Below are 23,736 nucleotides of genomic sequence, written 5' to 3' on the forward strand. Positions count from 1 at the left end.
CTGCACTGAAGCTCTGTATCTCTGGCCTTACTTCATGTCACCTGTCAGAAATGCTGCAAACCTTCCTGGCTTTTGGAATCTGTCCAAACTTCTCACAGGACAAACTTTCCACTGCTTTCCACTGGTTGCAGTGATGGTTGCGATGATGTCACAGTCAGTTCCCCTTCTTCTCCTTCCATTCTGGAGAGTCCTCTCCCCGAACAGGAAACAATTTTCCTCTAAAACGCCTCCAAACACAACTGGAGCTTTTGCTTTCAGGAACCATTGCCTCCCATATAATGTGGGCATCGGAGACAGCAAAGTCCACCTCTCCAAACTTCTCTGGCATCCTAGATAGCCTGTTGCCATCTTGGAATGTCCAAGTGTGTTGCAGATGAAATTCCTGCTGATCACACACTCTGGCTGTTGGCATCAGACACAGCATCAAACTGCTTTTGCAGCTTTGGGAACAAAATCACTCCTCCCCCACATTCCCAAACTCACAGGAAGAATCCTGTCTTCTCAAAGTTCATGCCTGCTACTTCAACGCAGCATTGCAGGAAATTGCTCCTTCCCCCATAGCTGATGTTTCACAAACTGCTATTGCCTTGGCAAAGCTTGCCGCTGTGCGAATCCAGCTTCATAAGCATCGGGGTATGTCCTCCCTTCTGTGGCACATAAATCAAGGCTACTTTCTCGGGAAAGACCTGCCGCATCAGGCATTCCCTCTATGTAACTCAGGGACTTGGGATTTTTTTTTTTTTTTTTACCCCTCCAAAAGGTCCATTCTGCAGCTTAGTCCAAGCTGTTCTTATCAGATGGCTATAAAGCCTTCTTCTGCCGGCTTGCCTTTTACTTTTGCTATTAGGCACAGGCTTTACTCACTATCTCCTTGCAGCTTTCCCCGCTTTTGTCTCAGAAGAGGCTTGCCTCATGCTGCTGGTTCCAGGAGACTCCAACCGGGACAAAAACAGTCCTCGGTTCTTCCTCTGCTGGCACTGGGTCTGTGGCCCTGATCCCTGGGCCCATGACTGTTGTCAGGAGCTTATCCTACTCTCGAGTAGGATCCTGGCAGAGACACATGCCCGACTGGCATGTTCTCTCCCTCCTGGTTGTTCGTTCGGGAGCTCCATAAGCTTTCTTCTGCCCGAACATCACAGCGACTGATGACAACAGACATTGGCACACTTAGGGATCCGCAGAGTCTTCGCAGCTTGCATGACAGACCTCAGCAACTCCGCATTTTGGCTAATCTACTTTATTTACATACACGGAGCACTGCAACATGGCTCCCTCTCTCTCTAGCATCAGACAGCAAAGAGAAAGAACAAAGGACAATAGAACACAGTAACACAAACATCCTGTCTCCGTCACTTCCCACTCTGTGGAGTCAAAACATACACCGTCATGTGATAGACAAAAATCCCATGACTGCAATCATGGAGTAGGAATTCTAACAAACTGATCATAGCATAACTTGTCTTCCAGTAAAAGCCTCTCAAATACCTGTTGATGATAGAGACAATCATGTTGGAGAGAATTCAGCTTGATTTATTGGTCTATCTTGTTTTCCACAGCTGCATCTTGTCTTATAAATGGTCATCCTCCCTTCCAGTTCCTTTCAAAAGCTGAGTCTAAATTTATGAACTTGAAAAGTCTCTTGGAAGGTCAATCTGTATTTTGATGTGTTACATCAGAACTAGCACTTGGTGTAATAAACAAAATTTCACAAGATTGCAAATTGAGGCTGCTCTCAATTTGTTTGTAAATTTATTGTGGCATCTGATGCTCTTGAGCAGTTCACTGTTAATTTTAAAATTAGACCAATAATGCCAGCAGTAAAGAGGAGGAGGTGGAATTTAGATCCACCTAAAAGGAGGGGAGCAGGTGGCGCTGTGGGTTAAACCACAAAGCCTAGGACTTGCCGATCAGAAGATCGGCGGTTCGAATCCCCGCGATGGGGTGAGCTCCCATTGCTTGGTCCCTGCTCCTGCCCACCTAGCAGTTCGAAAGCACGTCAAAGTGCAAGTAGATAAATAGGTACCGCTCCGGTGGGAAGGTAAACGGCATTTCCGTGCGCTGCTCTGGTTCGCCAGAAGCAGCTTAGTCCTGCTGGCCACATGACCCAGAAGCTGTACGCCGGCTCCCTTGGCCAATAAAGCGAGATGAGCGCCGCAACCCCAGAGTCGGTCACGACTGGACCGAATGGTCAGGGGTCCCTTTACCTTTACTTAGAGTTGCATGGGGATTGCCACTGCACACCCAGTGGAAGAAAAAACTCTTGGGTAAAGTTACAACAAAGTTATTCTAGAGATTGAAGAGCAACATTCAGAAATGACCCAGAGACCTGGAGTGCTTGCCAGCCATCTCCTCCTGGCTTCAGTTGGATCTACCACCCAGCAGAGACAGCATCCTCAGCAACTTTTGTAGCAGGACCCTTTAGAACTCTCTGAGGTCCTGTCTACTCTTTGTGTGATCTGGACTTCTGACCTGGATTCTGCCTGTTTTGCATTTGAGCCACAAGCACCCACCGTGCTGGGCAGTAGGAAGCTGCCTTATTCCAGATTAGATTATCTGTTCATCTATTCCAATACTGCATGCTTTCACAGCACATACTACCTAGTCTTTTTACCTGGAGATACCAAGGATAAAGTGGGACATTCTGCATGTAAAACACACACTCTGCTACAGAGCTACATTCTCTCCCCATAGCCTGGGCTGTGGTTAGGATTGGCTAAGGTGCAAGGTCACAAGGAACCTTTGTGCTCCCAAAGAAGCAATTCACATAAGCAAGTTGACTTATATGCAGTCAGCAGACTGCTGCCGTGACTACATATCCCCATCCTCTAAACCACATTTCTTCCCTTGCTGTAGGGAAATCATAGGAAGCTGAGGCTGAAATATTTGTCTTGCCTAAGGCCCCCTTGCAATGAGTGAGAGTTGAAAGGAATCCTGTAACTCCCAGTGGATTCAGCTGCATTCAGGGACTGGTACAAGGTCATACCATGAACCACCCCCCTCGACTGACCAGGTGTGTGAACCCAGGTCTCTCCAGCCAAAGTCCAGCATGCCAATTCCTACCTCACCCTTTGCCAGCTCACTTTTCTCTGGCTGTCAGCTGATCCCATTAATTTGGTATATTGGGTTGTATCCAATGCTAGTCCTGTTCAGAGACGAGCCACTGAAATGAATAGGCATGTGTCAGGGGTTCAGGAGCAGAGGCAAGGGCAAGGGAGGAAACAGAGAGCGAGGGGGAGGAGGCAGAAGAAAAGATGAGTGATGACGACGACCCGAGATCTCCGAGTCTTTCCAGTGAATCAGAAGATTCACAGAAAGGAGCACCAGTGGCCAGGACAAGGGGGGAGCCTAGGGGGACACCCCAGGAAGATAGAGCCAGAGGGGACTCAGAGAGGAGCAGTTGGAAATCGGGACCAGCGTCACCGCCAGAGAGCAGGGAAGAGGAAGGGCGCCAGGGATCAAGCGCTGGCAGCTCACAACAGGGGGGAGGGCACGAGTCAGGAGTGGCCACACCTCCATCGGGGAGCGAAGAAACGGTCAGACGGAAAGTGGAAGGTTGGGCGCGCGCGCCAAGTTCAAATGCACAGGAAAGTGACGCAGTGGGCAGCCCGGAAAGGGAGCCAGGTCCTAAAGCCCGGCGCAAGGAGACAGGAGGGTCCGGGGGGTCGGCGTCAGAAGAATCCCGGAAGGAAGAGACCCCGGGGGGCAGAGGGACCCAGAGGAGAACAGTCAGGCGGAAAAGGTGGAGCAGGGCTAGGATATTAAGTTGGTGTACAAGGGGCGGAGACTCAGACGGAGCTTCGCCGATCTAACGCATAAGACGTAGAGTTGCACGCAGCAGCGTGAGAATGGAAACTGTAACTCAATAAAGACTTTTACTTAATGATCGCTGGCTAGCGTGATCCTCTGTGAGCTAGGATCTGGGAGCAGCTCTGACAGTAAGCTCCGTCTCTTAAATTGTGGGCATCTACGGCCTCACGGAGAGGAGAGAAAGCGGGTGCCTACTAGCGAGCTCACGAACGGCAGACAACATGACGGCCGAACAGCAGATAGCGGAACTCAGAGAAGCAGTGACACGACTGAATACCGAGGCTCTTGCATCCAGGAAGAGAGAGGAGGACGCAGCTGCCGCCTACAGGGGTTGGAAGTCAGGTTGGAAGTGCTTACGAAGCAAGGGCAGGTTGGAAGTGCTTACGAAGCAAGGGCAACTGACACCCAAACCGGAGGGGATTGGGTTGGGGAGACGAACAGGCGGTCTAGTCTCTCACTTCGATGGGAATTTGCAACAGTACCCCAACTTTAGAGCAGATGTAATGTGTGCACTGCAACTGCTGAACAAAGACTTTAGAGATGAGCAAGAGAAGATGGGATTCATCATGTCCCATTTGCATGGAGATGCTAAAGCATGGCTGCGCAATTTGTGGAGAGATAAGGATCCGGCGCTCCAAAATGCGGATGCCTTTATTAAAGCGATGGATGGGTGCTTTTTATCAAGCATAGACGTGGATCTTGCTCGGAAGCAGATACATGGACTGAAGCAAGGGAGGGCCAGCGTAAGGCAGTACCATGCCCGCTTTTTCGCTTTGGTCAGTGCCCTGGAATGGGACAGAGATTCGGCTCCAGTAAGAGACCTGTTTTGGGAGGGATTGCACAGCGCGGTTAAAGATGAAATTGCGAGGGGGGAGAGACCCCGGACCACGCAGGAGATCATTCAGAGGGCGCTGGCGGTGGGGGTGCGGCTGGAAGAACGTCCGTGGAGCAGGGACGAAGGGCGTGGAGGGGGCGAACCAGCCAGGGGCTACTCCTTCCTTCCCAGAGAAGCAGCGCGTGCGCAATCCACGCCTCCGCCAGCAGGAGGAGCGGAACCTATGGAGGTTGGAGGTGCAAGGGCTCAGTCAGCAGCCAGAGCCCTAGCACCGGCAGCAGTGAAAGCGAAGCCTCCTAGAGGGAACAGGAAGTGTTACATCTGCGATGATCCACAGCATATGGCGAAAGAGTGTCCCCAGAGGCTCCACAAGCACACTGCAGCCTCAGCAATGGTAACTGCAGCAACGCAGCAAGGAGAACCACAGCAGGGAAACGACGGAGTCTGGCTGGAGAAAGAGGCACTGGGGCCCAGCCAGACGTCTCAGTGAAGCAGTCCCCAGAGATTTTACAGCCCATGGACCCCCTCCCGCCCAAGCCAGTAGTGAGGCTCACCGCATCGCTCCAGCTGCCCAATGGAATCACCATGGACGTGCCAATCACCATTGACTCAGGAAGCAATGCGGACTTTATAGGGCAAGACTTTGTCGACCGGCACGCTATACAGTTGCTGCCTGCCACGCTGCCCCTGCAGGTTGTCACGGTGGATGGCAGGGAGCTGCTAGGGGGGCAAGTGGTGAAGCAGACGCCACCAATGGTGATGCGACTTGGGAATCACAGGGAAGTCATCAGCTTCAACGTCACTCAACTATCGGACACGCCCATTGTATTGGGTATGAGTTGGCTGGACAAGCACAGCCCGACGCTGGCTTGGTACCAGAGGCAGCTGACGTTCGGCTCTTCCTTTTGTGCTGAACACTGCATCGTGCCCCGGCAGGAAGGAGAGGAAGAGGAGTCACAGCTGCAGCTAGGCACGCTGCAAGCGGTTCCCCACAAGTACGCAGAATTTTTGGAGGTTTTCTGCGAGAAGGAGGCAGACAGGCTACCCCCCCCACAGACCATATGACTGCAAAATTGACCTGCTGCCGGGGGCGGCGCTGCCCAAAGGGAAGCTGTATTCCATGTCTGAGGACGAACTGCAGGAACTCAAAGAGTTCATAGATCATAATTTGGAGCGCGGTTTCATACGAGAGTCCAAGGCAGCGGGGGGCAGTCCTGTATTCTTTGTTAAGAAGCGGGACACGCCCCAAAAAAGACTTGTATTGGACTATCGCACCTTGAACAGTGTGACCAAGCCATCGGACTTCCCCATGCCCCGAATCGACGACCTCCTCGCAAAGGTACGGAAGGGCAGCGTGTTCACCAAGTTGGACCTGCGAGGGGCGTACAACCTCATTCGCATGCGGGAAGGAGATGAGTGGAAGACAGCCATGTTCACGCCCCTGGGCACCTACGAATATAGAGTTATGCCTTTTGGATTGCAAAATGGCTCCCACGTTTTTCAAGCTTTCATGCATCACGTGTTGGCGGGGCTCCTCTACAAGACGTGCGTCTGTTTCTTGGATGACATCCTGATCTTTTCGGAATCGCAGCAGGAGCATGACAGACACGTCAAGGAAGTGCTGAGCAGGCTACAGCAGCATAGGCTTTACGCCAAGCTGGAGAAGTGCCAATTCGACGTGACGGAGGTGGATTTCCTGGGCTACAAGTTGTCTGACAAGGGGCTCGCCATGGACAGCGCCAAGGTTCGAGCAGTGTTGGATTGGAAAAGCCCACGCAACCGGAAGGAGGTCCAACGGTTTGTCGGCTTCGCGAACTTCTATCGCAAGTTTATCAAAGGCTTTGCTATGCAGACAGCGGCCATCACGGACACGCTCAGCTCCAAGAAAAAGAAGTTCATCTGGACAGAGCAGGCGGAGCAGTCCTTTCAGGCACTCAAGCGTCTCTTCGCGTCGGAAGAGCAGCTGCTTCATGTCAACCCCAGCAGGCCGATGAGGGTGGAGACAGACGCTTCGGACAGGGCCGTGGGAGCAGTCCTGCTGCAGAAAGACCCGCAGGGGGTTTGGAGGCCGGGAGCGTTTTGCTCCAGGAAGCTCAGCAAGTCCGAACAGAACTACACCATCTGGGACAGGGAGTTGCTGGCCATTCATGCAGCATTCAAAGCGTGGAGGCACTTCCTGATCGGCGCCAAGCACACGGTGCAGGTCTGCACGGACCACAAGAATCTGGAGCACTGGCGCACGGCACAGTTCCTGAACCAGAGGCAGATACGTTGGGCTGAGTTCTTTGCGAACTTCGACTTCCGAATAGAGTATGTCCCGGGGGACACCAACATCATGGCGGATGCTCTCTCCCGTAAGCCACAGTATCTGGAGGAGGCAACGCCAGCGGCCGCCATGCACATCTTCGCACCGACAGTGTGGGCGTGCGCTGCGGCAACAGTTGACCTGGAGGCGGTGCGACGAGCGTTGCAGGATGACTCCTTCGCGCAAGCAAAGATGGCAGAGGTGCACAGGGGCACGGCAGCGACCGACGAGTTCCAGCTGCGAGATGGATTGCTCTTACGTAAAGGGGCCATCTACGTGCCGGGAGACGAACTCCGCGCCAAGGTACTGCAGCAGCTGCACGATGCGCCCACTGCCGGGCACTTTGGCAAGGAGAAGACGGTGGAATTAGTCGCCAGAGACTTCTGGTGGCCCGGAATGAGAGGGGAAGTCACAGACTACGTGGCGAGGTGTGACACCTGCCAGAGGGCCAAACCAGTGCACAGACCGCCGGCCAGACTGTTGGAACCGCTGCAAACTCCGTTCGAACCATGGGAGAGAGTGGCCCTGGACTTTGTCACGGATCTGCCCAGCTCGAGGGGCAAGACGGCTGTGCTGGTGGTGGTGGACTTGTTCTCCAAGATGGCACATTTCATTCCGTGTGCGAAGGTGGCCACGGCGGAACAAACCGCCAAACTGTTCATAGACCACGTGTTCAAGGTTCACGGTCTGCCGCGGTCTATTCTGTCCGACCGAGGGCGACAGTTCATCTCGAACTTCTGGCAGAAGCTGATGGGCTTCCTGAACGTCAAGATCAACCTGGCGTCGGCTAGACACCCGCAGACCAACGGGCAAGCGGAGCGGGTCAATGCCATCATGCAGCAGTACCTGAGATGTTATGTGAATCAACAGCCTGCGACGTGGGTGGATTACCTGCCTCTCGCCGAGTTCGCCTACAACAACACGAAGCATGTGTCCACGGGGGTCACGCCGTTCTTCGCCAACAACGGGAGGCACCCCAGAACCTTCCCGGGACTGGAAAGAATGGGGGAGGGGGAGCCGCAGACAGCAGATGCGTTCGCGTCGGAGTTGCAGGAGGTCCACGATCAGCTGCGGCGGCACCTGGAGCTGGCTAAACACGCATACAAGGTACAAGCGGACAAACACAGAAGGATTGGCGAAGAGATCCATGTGGGAGACTGGGTCTGGTTAGCAGCCCACGCAGTGCCGGCCAGGTCGTTGGCGAAGAAGAAACTAGGGCATAAACAACTGGGGCCCTACCAAGTCGAAGAGCAGGTCAACCCGGTGGCTTTCAGGCTGGCGCTTCCGGAGGGTTCCAGGATGCATCCGGTGTTCCACAGATCGGTGCTCACTCCCTACAAGGCACCTCACAGGTTTCAGGAACCAGGAACGGCACCGAGTCCGCTCCGAGAGAGAACCGGGCAAGCGGGAGTGGCACAGGAGGAGCGCATCAACGAAGTCACGGAGATTTTGGACTCCAGATGGGGGGAAGAGGGGGTAGAATACCTTCTCGCCAAGGAGGGCACCCCGGCCAGTGCCAACAGCTGGGTGCCGGGCTACGCTTTAGACGAACCTCTGCTCAAAGAAGAGTTTCATGCCCTCTTCCCACATAGGCCCATGCCAGCAGACTTTTTCGACGACTGGCTTTTCACGCCCACGCTTTCAGCCAGCACGTTCCGGGGGTTCGACTCGGATGAGGAACCGACACGAGACGCCCGTTCCCCGGAGGGGTCACCCTCGGGATCTGCTTCAGAACCCTCGTATTGGTGGGATGATCGACCAGAGGAGCAGTTCCGCAGAAAGTGGCTGGAGGGTCCAGGACGAGCAACGTCTCCAGAAGGAAGCGAGGGAGAGACGGACATGGACGTTTTCGGGGACGACCCAGGTTTCGAGCACGGCGGCACAGAGATGGAAGCGGAGGTGACCGTCGTCGACGAGAGCAGGGAGGAAGAACCGGAAGACTTCAGATGGAGGCCCGCCACGGGAAGCGAACTGTATCCGACATTCATCCCCCTGACACGGCAGCACCCAGCTCCCGCACCGGTAGGAGGGGAGGGGGGAAGAGGGGGCTTCGAGGGGGGGATGGATGTCAGGGGTTCAGGAGCAGAGGCAAGGGCAAGGGAGGAAACAGAGAGCGAGGGGGAGGAGGCAGAAGAAAAGATGAGTGATGACGACGACCCGAGATCTCCGAGTCTTTCCAGTGAATCAGAAGATTCACAGAAAGGAGCACCAGTGGCCAGGGCAAGGGGGGAGCCTAGGGGGACACCCCAGGAAGATAGAGCCAGAGGGGACTCAGAGAGGAGCTGTTGGAAATCGGGACCAGCGTCACCGCCAGAGAGCAGGGAAGAGGAAGGGCGCCAGGGATCAAGCGCTGGCAGCTCACAACAGGGGGGAGGGCACAAGTCAGGAGTGGCCACACCTCCATCGGGGAGCGAAGAAACGGTCAGACGGAAAGTGGAAGGTTGGGCGCGTGCGCCAAGTTCAAATGCACAGGAAAGTGACGCAGTGGGCAGCCCGGAAAGGGAGCCAGGTCCTAAAGCCCGGCGCAAGGAGACAGGAGGGTCCGGGGGGTCGGCGTCAGAAGAATCCCGGAAGGAAGAGACCCCGGGGGCAGAGGGACCCAGAGGAGAACAGTCAGGCGGAAAAGGTGGAGCAGGGCTAGGATATTAAGTTGGTGTACAAGGGGCGGAGACTCAGACGGAGCTTCGCCGATCTAACGCATAAGACGTAGAGTTGCACGCAGCAGCGTGAGAATGGAAACTGTAACTCAATAAAGACTTTTACTTAATGATCGCTGGCTAGCGTGATCCTCTGTGAGCTAGGATCTGGGAGCAGCTCTGACAGCATGGTTAACTTAGGTCCATTAATTTCAATGGCTCTACCCTGAGTAGAAGTTACTTGGCTATACCTTTTGCTATCTACTCCTATTTGGGTATCCTGCCTTTTTCTTTGGCAGGGACTCAAGATGGCTCAGAGATAAAATAGAACCAGCTAAAAACTTAAGAAAACCCCCAATAATTAAAAACAATTAAACATTAATAGCTGTCTGTTATGTTTCTTTGTACTTTGAACTTTTACCACTACACTGCTGCTAAGTTCAAGAAATAGCTTAGTTCTGTCAGAGGTGACTGAGCTATGATGGCTGTTTTCACACATGCAAAGTATACTATCACTTAAGTTTGCAGTCCCCAAACTGACAGGGAACCCAGTGATAGGGTACAATTATCAGAGGGGACTGTGCATAGATTGGGATGAAGCTGTGGCTTAAAGATGAGCTTGTTCAGCTATGTAGTGTCTCTCTCTGTGTGTGTTTGCTTGGGCAGAAACAGATATGCAGATGCAGAGAAATTTACCGTATTTTTCTCTCTATAGGATGCACTGGACCACAAGATGCACCTAGTTTTTAGATGGGGGGGGATACTATCCTCCCCCCCAGCCTCAAAGAGCAGCGGACAGGCTGTCCGCTTCTCCCAGAGCTTTTCGGGGCTGCGGGGGAAGCCTGGGTTCCCCCTCCAGCTCCAAAGAGCAAAGAAGCCAAGACAGCGAGCGGGATCCATCCCGCTGGCTGTCTTGGCTTCTGCCATAGCCGCGCAACCTCTCCAGCCGGGAGCTAAACCTCTCCAACGCGGCTAAAGAAGCGTGGCTAAAGAAGCCAAGGCAGCCAGCGTGATCCATCCCACTCGCTGCCTTGGCTTCCTCTTTAGCCTTGCGCAGCCTCTCCCAGCTGGAGAGGCTGCGCGCAGCTATGACAATTCCCCCACCTACCGCAAAAGCCCACAGGAGCCGAGCACCCTTTAAGGAGCACGCAGCTCCTTAGGGGAAAAGCCTGCAAGAGCCGTGCAAAGCTTGTGTGCGGCTCTTGGGGGCTTTTCCTGGCTGCCTCACCCCTGCATTTGCTCCATAGGACGCACAGACTTTTCCCCTTAGTTTTTAAGAGGGAAAAAGTGTGTCCTATGGAGCGAAAAATACGGTAATATGAGAGCATTCACAGATGGAACACTCCAATTCTAACTGGGTCAGTCAGAACTAAATGATCTCTCCCTCATCACAGCAGGTCACATTCGTGTTCACATACGGAGAGATTAACTTTACTATTAATAATCTTCTAAGTAAAAAGGGGAGATAAAGCCTAGGCAGAAGGCAATTTGAATATTTAAAATGTTTTATATCATTTTAAGGTGATAAAATGAAAAATCTTGTGCTAACCTTTTTTGCCAGCAGCTGCAGAATCTTGATGATAAGTCCCATGAGGATGACAGCAAGACACAGTGGTTGGAGAAGGGGCTTTATTTTAAAAAAAGAAACATATGGATTTGATCTATTCTTGTCTTTTTTAAAAAAAAAGCTTTTTGGTAAAAATATTCCTTTAAATTTTTTTTTACAACTGTCTAATGTTTATCATAGGTAAAAATAGCCACTTTCTGTATATGGCAAGAATAAAAAATAATGTTTTACAAAGAGCATCCCACCCATCTAATATAGTCCCAGTTAGGGCACCAAGCACAGTATCAGCAGGTGGCATTCTCATGCAGAAAGAGTCTTGCATAAGCTGGGGGGTGGGGCTGCTGTTACTGTGGGACTTACACTAAATAAGGATAGCACATCTGCTCATCCTGTATATTTCACTATACAATAGAAATGTAAGAATGTCTTTGTGCAGCCTCAAATAGAGGATTTGTAGTGCTGCAACACAATCTTAGATTTGCTTGAGGCCAAGGTGTGTTAGGGGTGCAAAAGTAAATGCATGTTGCACAACAATGGGGGGGGGGTTGTGTGCAAGAGGGGAGTTGCACAAAGGAGTAGAGAGGAGGATGCATGGGCATGGGTGAAAGTGGAAAACGAGTGCCAAGCTGGCTGCAAGCAAAATAGAAAAGATAGGTGACATCAATAATGGAACTGGGAAAGTGAAAAGTGAGCTTCATAGTTGCATGAGTTGAGAAGGGGAAGATCTAGGGGATTAATGTGGGGGGGGGGGAATGGCAGGAGGGTTGGTGAGAAGAGCAAGCAGGGCCACAGCCTCCAGTCTGTCAACAGACATTTATAAAAAGCCATCACTGAAGTGAAATCTGTGGATTTGGTAGGTTCGCCTTTAAATTTGAAAGGAGTCAAATTTCTCCCCATCTCTACTCTGAATACCAGTAGCTGGGAATCACAAGTGAGGAAAAGTGCTGTTGTACTGAAGTCCTCCTTGCAGACTTCCCAGAGGCTGCAGGATCATAAACTCACAGAATCATAGAGTTGGAAGGGACCACAAGGGTCATCTGGTCCAGCCCCCGGCAGTGAGGAATCTGTTGCCCAACGTGGGGCTCAAACCCATGAGCCTGAGATTGAGAGTCTCAGGCTCTACTGACTGTGCTATCTCTAGTCTTAAATGCTGGACTAGATGGAGATTTGGTCTGAACGACCAGGGCTCTTCTTACACAGTGTTAAGAAGATGTTAGCTTAAGACGCCTCCCTCCTCTCTCCTAGCATTGCTGGGAGTCTTAGGGGAAAAGTTCCCACTGGCAACCAAAAAGCTACAAGCCACACTAGATGGGGATGATTTCAATTCCAATCACAGTGGAGGAGTAAAGACACCCATCTCCTCTCCCCATATGCTGCCTTCTAAATAAGAACTGCCTGCCCTGTAATTAATGAAGGAAAATCAAACTACACAGCTGCCTCCTAAATATTAAGCAGTATCTTTCCCTGTAGATCTGAGAGGAGAGAGGGTGCCTATGCAGCAGAGATGTTCCTTACGCTCTGTAGACTTGGGATTCTTTGGGACTTCAAAATGTCATTTGGCAGCACTTTGAGCTGGTTAAGCAGACTGCTAGTGCAACTGAGTCAAAATTGGAGTCAGGATGTGCTCTTTTACACTCACACATGACAAGAAGCAAACTATTCTGCACTAAATGCAGTTTCCAAACCATCAAAAGTAGAGTGTATTTCAACCATCCCAGTGGGAAGCTCATCAAAAGCACTGATGACAGAGGTCCAATCCTGGTCCAAGATCTCTGCCTTTACCAAACTTTGCCCCACTTTCAAACTTTCCCATGCAGCAACTAGTTGGGCTGGATCTCTCAGCAGCCTTTGATACCATCAACCAGACATCCTTCTGGACCGTCTAGAGGGGCTGGAAGCTGGGGGCACTGTTATACAGTCGTTCCTCTCCTTCCTCCTGAGCTGTGTCCAGAAAGTGGTGTTGGGGGGATGAGTGTTCGAACCCCTGGGCCCTCACTTATGGGGTGCCTCAGGGTACCATTCTCTGCCCCATGCTTTTTAACATCTATATGAAGCCACTGGGAGAGATCATCAGGGGGTTTGGGCTGGGTGTTCATCAGTATGCGAATGATACCAAGCTCTACCTCTCTTTTTAATCAGAACCAGTGAAAGCAGTGAAGGTCCTGTGTGAGTGTCTGGAGGCGGTTGGAGGATGGGTGGTGGCTAACGGATTGAGGGGGCGGGTGGGGGTGGGGGACTCCCTGGTCCTGAATGGGGTAACTGTTCCCCTGAAGGACCAGGTGTGCAGCCTGGGAGTCATTTTGGACTCACAGCTGTCCATGGAGGTGCAGGTCAATTGTGTGTCCAGGGCAGCTGTCTACCAGCTCCATCTGGTATGCAGGCTGAAACCCTCCCTGCGCGCAGACTGCCTCACCAGAGTGGTGCATGCTCTGGTTATCTCCTGCTTGGACTACTGCAATGTGTTCTACATGGGGTTACCTTTGAAGGTGACCCGGAAACTACAACTAATCCAGAATGTGGCAGCTAGTCTGGTGACTGGGAGCGGCTGCCAAGACCTCATAACACCGGTCTTGAAAGATCTGCATTGGCTCCCAGCAGGTTTCCGAGCACAATTCAAAGTGTTGGTGCTGCCTGGTCTGGTAGTGGCCTCGGCCCAGTATACCTGAAGGAGCGTCTCCACCCCCATTGTTCACTGAGGTCCAGCTCTGAGGGCCTTCTGGCGGTTCCCTCTCTGCGAGAAGTGAGGGTACAGGGAACCAGGCAGAGGGTGGTCTCAGTAGTGGCGCCTGCCCTGTGGAACACCCTCCCATCAGATGTCAAGGAAATAAACAACTATCTGACTTTTTAAGACATCTGAAGGCAGCCCTGTTTAGGGAAGTTTTTAATGTTTGCAGTTTTATTCTGTTTTTGGTCCTCTGTTGGGAGCTGCCCAGAGTGCCTGGGAAAACCCAGCCAGATGGGCAGAATATAAATAATAAAATGTAGTAGTAGTAGTAGTAGTAGTAGTACCAAATGGAGCCAGCACAACATATTCCTCCTGGCGGCTGGTGGTGGCAAGGAAACAGTCCCTGCAATGTGGCCAAAGCACATGCAGCTCCTTGCCAGGATGGAGGTCACACAGAGGCCACGTCCTGCCAGCACTTTGGTCAAGGGCACAAATCTGCCCTGCATGGCACGAGGCTCTTCCTTCCTCGGAAGCCTGAACTGCAGTCTTGTAAAATTAAAAACACGTCTGTACTCTGCGGATACATTTTTAATATAAACTTTGTAAATGTCACACTGAATGCATCCTCTTTGAACACACTGGTGGGGAGCCATCTGAAGCTGCTCATTCACTGACAGAGGGACCCTGGATATCCTTCTACCAATCTCTCCAAGGTAAGGATGGAGGGCAAATGCAGCAGAGTCCAACTTGAGGACCTATTTTACAGAACAGGAACAATATATGCACTGGGGTGGGAAATCTCAGGTCTAGGAGTCAATTGTGGCCCTCCAGACTTCTCTGCCTAGCCCTAGGTCATTCTTTCTCCCTAAGCCATACCTCCCCTCTCTTCCGGCCTGCTCAACGCCCTCCTTGAGTACTTCTGCCTGGCTGAACTCAGGAGTTAAGCTTGCTAGAGGGGACCCTCTTGGTATTTCCACTGCCTTCAGAAGCTTGCATGGAGCAGCCTGGGGGAGGGGATTCTCTGTGGCAGCCCCTGAGCTGTGGAATTCCCTGCCTACAGAGGTGTATCTGGGACATTCACTAGGGGGTTTCCATCACATGCTGAAGGTGCATGTGCGCCCCCCCCCCCGAGGACCCACCCTGTTCTCTGACTATAATTTATTTTAAACTGAGAGTATGTGTGGGTGTGAAAGCCACCCTGGAATCTTACGTTGCAATTCGGCACTTCTGCACATGCGCAAAGCACAATTTAGTGCTTCTGCGCATGCGCGATCACCAAAACCCAGATCACCAAAACCCAAATCACGCAACCCAAAAACACACAACCTGAAGCATCTGTAATCTGAGGTATGACTGTAAAAATAATATAGAAATCTCTGGTGTTTGTGTGGCTGAAATGTCACCCCCTGTGCAGAAGTAACACTCACCCACATTTTGCCCCTGCCCCCCCCGTACTGCTTGCAGGTTTTCTCCTTGATTGTGTGTGTATGTGCCCCCCCCACACACACATGTGGCAGGCTTATTTTTTAAAGGCAGGGTAAACAAATAGAGAATGCCATGCCTTTAAAATGCTTCTTTAAATCTTGACTTGTGCTAAACCAGTTAAATCAAAAGAGGCACTTAAAGAGGACATCGTGAATCGTGAGGCTGATATCAGATTTATAAAAGAGGATTATGGTAGTTAACACTCTTTCCCATATTAAACAGCTTCTAAGAAACTGAAGCTTTTTTTTTTAAAAAAAAGTTTTTATAACACCCGGCACTAACAAATCAAATAGCTTTGCAGATATTAATTAATAATTCACCCCATCACTTCTTCTGCGTTATGCATTGCTTCATCCAGCAAAAGCCGAGAAAGAGCAGAGCCACCAAGGAAAAGAAGGGTGGAGAGAGAGAGAGAGAGAGAGAGAGAGAGAGATGGGGGTAGGAATGCCCTCTAGACGTCTTTTTTATTGTGTGTTCATGATGAATTGTGCCCATCGTGGTCCTGGGGCAGTTACACCTGACCCCATTTTCAATACTGTTGGTGCCTGAGAAAGTTTTGGAGAGGACATACCACTTTGTTTCTGTTACATGCCCTGTCACTTCCTGATTATATCCTGCAACTTTTCATACCACAAATGTTCCTGGAGGTTCCGTTCTTTTTATCCCACTTTTGCTTTGCCTCACCATAGGGCAACAGTGCAGACACATTGGGGGATGCATCACAGAAGAGCTAACAAAGGGCAGTGATGTGTCAATGGTCCACCCACCACTGATGCACAATGAATGTCTCCACGAAATGTTATTGCCTACACCAGCAGAAAAACACCCATCTGGAGGGGCCCTCAGGTAGTCCTGAAGAGAGGAAGTAGCTATATTTGTTTATAGAGTATTTATTTCTCAAGCTCCTCTTACACAAGGAGGCAACCTTGAGCTAGTCACTGTCTCTCAGCCTAATCGACCTCCAAAGGTTGCTGTGGGGGAAGATGGAGGCAGGGGACCCAATACGTGTCACCTTATGCTCCTTTCAGGAAAGATGGGATATAAATGGAATAATAATCATCATCCATAACACTTAAGGCAGCTTTCTCCAACTTAGCACCCTCCATATGTTTATTGGACGGAGCTCAAAATATCTAGAGGTGACTAGGCTAGGGAAGGCAGGTCCACGGAGGCTCTCTCTCAGAAAGTTGTTCCAAAGGAGAACCAGGAGTTTATATGGAGCATCTTGCATAGTAAATTGGAAACTGGATAGGAAAAAAAATAAAAATCTTTCATTTTGGTTGCCAACTTTACCCCCTGCCAATGTGCTTGTAACAGTAGGCTATCATCGATCTCCTCCTTCAACGCTCATGCAAACAGATCTTGTTGGCAGGCTACTTTGTGAACTTAGGCACTGTCCCTCCCCACCCCCTCACTCACTTCTCCAAGTGGCCCTCAATATCTGTAGAATAGTGTTTGAAAATACAATATTTGAAAGATTGTCTCTCATTATATACTCAACTATTTGCTGCACTCTGCAGGTGAGGGCCTTCTACAGGTACCATCTTAGCAGGCAGTCCACAAAATGCAGGACTTGGGCCTTGAATGTTGTGGCATCTGCCCTTTGGAACGCCCTCCCCTTGGAGATTAGGCAGGCGCTGCCTCTGTTGCCTTTTCAGCACCTGCTGTAGACCTTCCTCTTCCCACAAACCTTTTAAGTAGAGATCTTTCCCAGTCTGCACCTGTACTGAAATGGATTTAAGTTTTTAAAAATGCTTCCATTCTTTAATCTTTTGTTGTTTGCCACCTGAGGCTCCTTTGAAAGGAATAAATAAAAATAAATAAATAAACTTGCTGCTGGCCATGAATGTGAAAGAAAAAACTAGGGCAAGCACAAAGTCTGATGCAATACTGGAATATTAAGTTTATGGCCTAATTTACCAAGTTCCCCACAAATCTGGTCAAAGCAGCACCAATCTTTATCACTCAGCTTTACATATTGTTTCCACTTAATTTCTTATATTTCTATATTGCTTCACATAGCCAGAGATGTCCTGGTATGATTTATCATAATAAATACAATTTGGATCCCCTTGAGTTCTTTAGCTGGCTTCTCTGGAAGTAGCCATGTAAGAAGGGATGAATCTATCAATCTCTCATTTTTCCCATCTTAAATTCAGTATAAAAAATCCTCTCATGAAAATCCATCAGCATTTCACTGCTAATTTCCCTTTATATACGTATTTCTGTACGCAATTTCCCCCAATATGCAAGTTTTCAAAGCAGTTTTCTTCTAATATAAAGCATTTTTATTTATTTTCACTAATAGGCATTTTTATGCACATTTTACCATATTGCGTGCATTTTTGTATGTAGTACTTGACCGGAGAACTGTGTTGCAAAATTTTGAGATAAATTAATTTTGGAGGATGGCTGTGTTTTGGTTCAGAAGGACCTCTAAATGAGAATTGAATTGAATTCCCTCTCCCCAAGGTAGATTCGTAATCTGGGGAATTGGGTTCGCGTCTCCGCTCCTCCACATGCAGCTGCTGGGTGACCTTGGGCTGTTCACACTTCTCTGAAGCCTCTCAGCCTCACACACCTCACAGCGTGTTTGTTGTGGGGGAGGAAGGGAAAGGAGAATGTTAGCCACTTTGAGACTCCTTCGGGTAGTGATAAAGCTGGATATCAAATCCAAACTCTTCTTCTTCTTCTTCCTGCCAACCTAGCAGTTCAAAAGGACGTCAAAGTGCAAGTAGATAAACAGGTACCACTCTGGCGGGAATGTAAACAGCGTTTTCTGTGAGCTCTGGTTTCTGTCACGGTGTCCCATTGAGCTAGAAGTGGTTTAGTCCTGCTGGCCACATGACCAGGAAAGCGGTCTGTGGACAAACACCGGCTCCCTTGGCCTGAAAGTGAGATGAGCACCACAACCCCAGAGTAGCCTTTGACTGGACTTAACTGTCCAGGGGCCCTTTACCTTTTTTATTATTATCTAGAAATAAACAGATCTTATAAAAATGCCATAAAGCCTCCAGGATTCCTCTCATCACAAGGGAATGAACCTTCATACTGCCTGGGCATGGAGTTATAGGTGCAATGGCATCATGTATTGCACTTGGGCAAAAAAAATGAGAGGCACAAATACAAGATGGGTGACACCTGGCTTGAGAGCAGTACATGTGAAAAGGATCTAGGAGTCTTGGTTGACCACAAACTTGGCATGAGCCAACAGTGTGACGCGGCAGCTAAAAAAGCCAATGCAATTCTGGGCGGCATCAATAGGAGTATAGCATCTAGATCAAGGGAAGTAATAGTGCCACTGTATTCTGCTCTGGTCAGACCTCACCTGGAGTACTGTGTCCAGTTCTGGGCACCACAGTTCAAGAAGGACACTGACAAACTGGAACGTGTCCAGAGGAGGGCAACCAAAATGTTCAAAGGCCTGGAAACGATGCCTTATGAGGAACGGTTAAGGGAGCTGGGCATGTTTAGCCTGGAGAAGAGGAGGTTAAGGGGTGATATGATAGCCATGTTCAAATATATAAAAGGATGTCACATAGAGGAGGGAGAAAGGTTGTTTTCTGCTGCTCCAGAGAAGCGGACACGGAGCAATGGATCCAAACTACAAGAAAGAAGATTCCACCTAAACATTAGGAAGAACTTCCTGACAGTAAGAGCTGTTTGACAGTGGAATTTGCTGCCAAGGAGTGTGGTGGAGTCTCCTTTTTTGGAGGTCTTTAAGCAGAGGCTTGACAACCATATGTCAGGAGTGCTCTGATGGTGTTTCCTGCTTGGCAGGGGGTTGGACTCGATGGCCCTTGTGGTCTCTTCCAACTCTATGATTCTATGATTCTATGATTATTTAATTAAACTGATGAAATCCCAAATGTTAGATTTGGGAAGCGATGACTATTTCCGAAGAATGACAGTGTTATCAAAACTGGAGAGGATGTTTCATATAAAATTAAATACAGCTGGGCCTGTAAACATTGTTCAAGTGAAGCAACTCATTGGGGGGGGGGGAAGCAAAACAAAAACATTTTTTCTTGTATTGCTCAGGGACAGATTGTTACAAAACTTTGAAGCTTGTCAACAGGCAGAAAAAGCTGTCAGTTGGTAGAATTAGGGTGAGATTCCCCCACCCCCACCCGGTTGCTTAGATCTTCTGGCTATTAGAGCAAGAGAAATTGACTTGGCAGATGTGAAAACCTTTGGGAAAAATTCAAGAGAGATATTTGTGCTGGATTGTAATCGGAAAGATGCATCAGTTCTTTGCAGAACCACCCAGAAATCTTCACAGGTCTCATGATCAAGCAAAGCATTTGATTTTTCTGGAATGTGGACATGTGCTACATGCATAGAAAGTTATGTTCTTCAGGGGGATTTTTACTTATTCATTTCCACTTTTTGCCTTCTTTTTTTTAAGAGACTGAATAAAAGAAATTAGGAATAAGCTGAAACGCCTTACATTATTTTGGGTTCATTTTAGTTAATACTGGAAAATATGGTAGCCATGTGTCTTACTTTACTAAGAAATGTCTGTTCAAAGGCTGTCCAGTTCAAGTCTTTCCTGGCTTGATAAATAGTTTTTTTATCACAAGTGTCCACTTGTTATGGTTTTAGTATTGTTTCAAAAGTGTCTGTGTTTTTAACTGTTTTCAATTATATAAAAATCTAATTGAGATGGTGTCTAGGAAGGTGATCAATAAATTAATGACATGGATGATGATAATAATGAGGATGAGGATGATGATGATAATAGTAATAATAATAATAATACTTTCCATTTTTTATTATATCACTGCAGTTATGAGGCAAAGGCTTTTCAGCTAGCCATCCACATTGTGGAAACCCTTTCTCAGGGACACTTGACACATCTGCTCTGTACTAGTTTTTAAGAGGCTATTTTGCACCAGTGAGCAAAACTTAGTTTTATTAGATTGCACTGAGATCTTTCTGACATGTGCTCTCTCTCTCTCTCTCTCTCTCTCTCTCTCTCTCTCTCTCTCTCTTTGTCCAACATTTTGCTGCCTCAGGTCCTAAGAGTCCCCTTTCTTTTCAGCCTCCCTCATTTCCCTTCTGACTGGCCCCATCACCTGTTCCTAAGAGCTATATTACTTCTGTTCACATTGTCATAGGGCCCATCCACACTTCCTCTTGTACTGCCACTTTTCCCTGGGAAAACTGCACTGTTTACCACTGTATTGGGATGAATGCCAATCCAGTTTCTTCCAATTCATCAGGGTACTTTCCCGGGGAAAGTAGAGGGGCAAATGGTAAACCACTCAAATTCATGACAAGTGGAAGTGTGGATGAGCCCATAGTTGGCCATGGAACACTAGGAGCAAATCACGGTTGATATAGAATCATAGAATCATAGAGTTGGAATAGACCACAAGGGCCATCGAGTCCAACCCCCTGCCAAGCAGGAAACAATGACTAGATAGAGGTTGTTGCTGCCATCCCTCTGTCTCGAGAGACAATGGACTGTGCCTCCAGGGGTGAAGTCACACCACTCTGTGATCTCCCCGATGTGCAAGTCTGGGCTGTGTGGACGGAGATTCTGGGCTGACCAAACAGGAAGACACCCTTTTTGGCCTCTCTGATGTGGTCCAAAGGAAAGCAGAATGTTTGGCACCAATGTTTGCCACAGTTGCTGGAAAGGGGCGCAACACGGCACCATCCAGCCATCTTAGGGATGCCACTCTGGATTTGTGGAGGGTTTACTCCTGAGCCTTTTCTTCCCCTGAAGATACCCTGCAAGGCAGCAGAGGTTAAGGAGCAGAGTTCTCCTTCTCCTAGATGGGCTCCCTTCCCAGATGGACGAGCCCCACTTGTCCCTCACTTCCTGGGGAGGGCGAGATACAAATAAAGGTTGATTATTATTATTATTATTATTATTATTATTATTATTATTATTATTATTATTTACAGCACATGCAGAAACAACCTTCTTGACTGCTGGACCCACTATTGGTCTCCTCTGCTCAATCTGCCAGCACCTGTCTTCACATTCAGGGAAGCCTTTAACTCACCAAGAGTTTGAAACCCATCGGCTTCCCTCACCTGGTTTAGCCGGCCAGTCAAAGACATTCCCTGGGGTGTGGCTGCTGTCACCTGCTGACAGCTTCCTGGAGCCACAGGTGAGAGCTGGGAGCAGAGTGAGGACAAACTATCCCAGAAGGAGCATGACATGTCCCCCACCAGAGGTACTACCCCTCCCCCAACACACCATACACCCCTATTGACTTGAGTAGACTTGGATCATTCAAGGCATTTAATACGAAGGTGCTGGGCAGGAGCTCAAGACTCCCTTGGCAAGCACCTGTGCATCCCAAGGGAAGGTTGAAGCAATGGGCAGCATAGTCTTAAACCACTCTAACATAGAGGAAAGAAGCCCAGGAAGCCACTTCATGCTGCAGTTGCAAGAGTTTTGCACCAGAGGGCACTGGAGAATAAGGCCCACGGGGTCTCTCGGTCAAGGCTGTTGATTTTTCTGGAATAAGACATAAAAGGAAATTCTGCCCGAGGCAGGAGACGCAGCAAATAAAAGAGAACCACCTATTTCCATCTCACATATAATCATACTGTTAGGGGTTATGTTGCTAAATTTGCTGCCTTGGGGCAGATGAGAGGAGAATGCTTCAATCTCTGTGTTTTACATATATTCTGAAGAACACTTGTGGCATGTGCTTGTTCCAGAGGGAAGGATGCCACCCATTCAAGAAGGATTTAATAACAGGAGATTCATCTAGAAACTCAACCTGCATTTTGTGGAGCTCAGGCAGGGAAAGGGGAAAGGAACACAGCACATTAAAAAAACTATATATAATGTAGCACTAGGAAACCCTTCTGTTTTCAAATCCCTTTAGTGAGACATAAATGGATAAAACATTCCATATTTGATGGGCTTCCAGCTAATAGTACTTGACTGCAGGAAGTTAAAGGGAAAGGGGACATCTCCAACTCAGGAGATGTGTTTTGTCAAGATTTTACATAATTAACAGATTTCAGCGGAGAAGGAAGGGAATTGGGTGGGCAGTTCCTGTAAAAATGAGGAATGAATGCGCCTTGGCAAAAGTGGCTGCAGACCCTCCCTCCCCCAGGGAGACCTCACCTGCTGGGATTTTGTGGGAACAAGGTAGAAAATGGGCCATATTCTTCAGTCTGCAGCCGTCCTAAAGTAGGATATTCTAGACCAAGGGTGCCTAACCTGTGGTCTGTGGGATGCATAAAGCCCCATCAATGGTTCATTAGTGGCCCCAGGCAAGACCCACCAGAAGTGTCTGAAGGCAATTCACACATAGGAACCTGCCTTATACTGAGTCAGACCACTGGCCCATCTAGCTCGGTACTGTCTGCACTGACTGGCAGTGGCTCTCCAGGGTTTCAGATAAAGGTCTATTCCAGCCAGCCCAGGAATGTTAAGGATTTAAGCTGAGAGCTCCTGCATGCAAAGCAGATGCACCACGACATCAAGGAGTAGAGGAAGCCGCCTTCTACTGAATCCAACCGCCAAGCTAAGCCTTGTCTAAGCACTGACTGTCAACTCTCCAGGGCTTGAGGCTGGGTCTCTCCCAGCCCCACCTGGAGCTGATGATTCATTTACATTTATTACGGTATCTACTAATAACAAGGAGCCTGGGCTGGTGAACAACAAGTGGTAAGGTAATAAAAGCATCTTGAAAACAATTGCTGTACACATGCAGAATGAGAAAGAGGAAGGTCTTGTATGCACTGAAAAGACAACAAAGATGGCACTTTTTGGATATTCAAGGGGAGGGCATCCCAAAGGGCAGGTGTCACAACACTAAATGCCTGATTTCTACATTGTGTGGAACAGACCTCCTAATAAGATGGCATCTGCAGGAGGCCTGAACCTTCTGCATGCAGAGCAGATGGTTTACCACTAAGCTACAGCGGCCCTTTCCCAACCATTAGGAACATAGATACATACCTTCCAAGTGTCCCAGAATTATGGAAGCCTTTCCAGCTTCTGATTTGATCCCAGAATGTCCCTATTTCGCCAAGCTCAGGGAGGAGGTTGCACTGGTGCTTGTCCTGAGCAACAGCAGTCGCAGCAGCAGCTGCGGCTGCGGTGGAGCCTCTCCATGGCCTCCTCCCTTGGGCACCTTGTGGCAGATGCTGGAGAGCAGGCGAGGAGGAGGAGAGGCTGCTTTTGCTGCTGACGCCCAGTCTCGCATGAGGCGCCAGCCCTGAGGTGCAGACAGAAGGCAGGGCTGCCCTGGGCGGGGAAAATGGGGCAGCAGAGTGCAGTCTTGATTTTCTTTATTTAAAAAATGCTTTGTGTGTCTGCATCTATTTCTGCTCCTTTATAAGATTAATTTAGGAGTGTGTTTTTTATTTTTGTAAATCTACCAAAGAATCAAATCAAATCAAGATTAAGGGTTTTTCTCAGGATGGTGAAGGGGTGTGTGATGTATCCCTTTGAAC

General features: G+C 49.2%; 1 protein-coding gene across 3 annotated transcripts in view; it reads right to left on the bottom strand.

Annotated features, from left to right (window-relative positions):
- Positions 1 to 23,736, bottom strand: part of ZMAT4 (zinc finger matrin-type 4) — a 252,599-nt gene that overhangs the window by 62,123 nt on the left and 166,740 nt on the right. The window lies entirely within an intron of this gene.

Source organism: Podarcis liolepis, assembly GCF_965112155.1.
Source record: "Podarcis liolepis genome assembly, chromosome: 7".
NCBI lineage: Eukaryota > Metazoa > Chordata > Lepidosauria > Squamata > Lacertidae > Podarcis > Podarcis liolepis.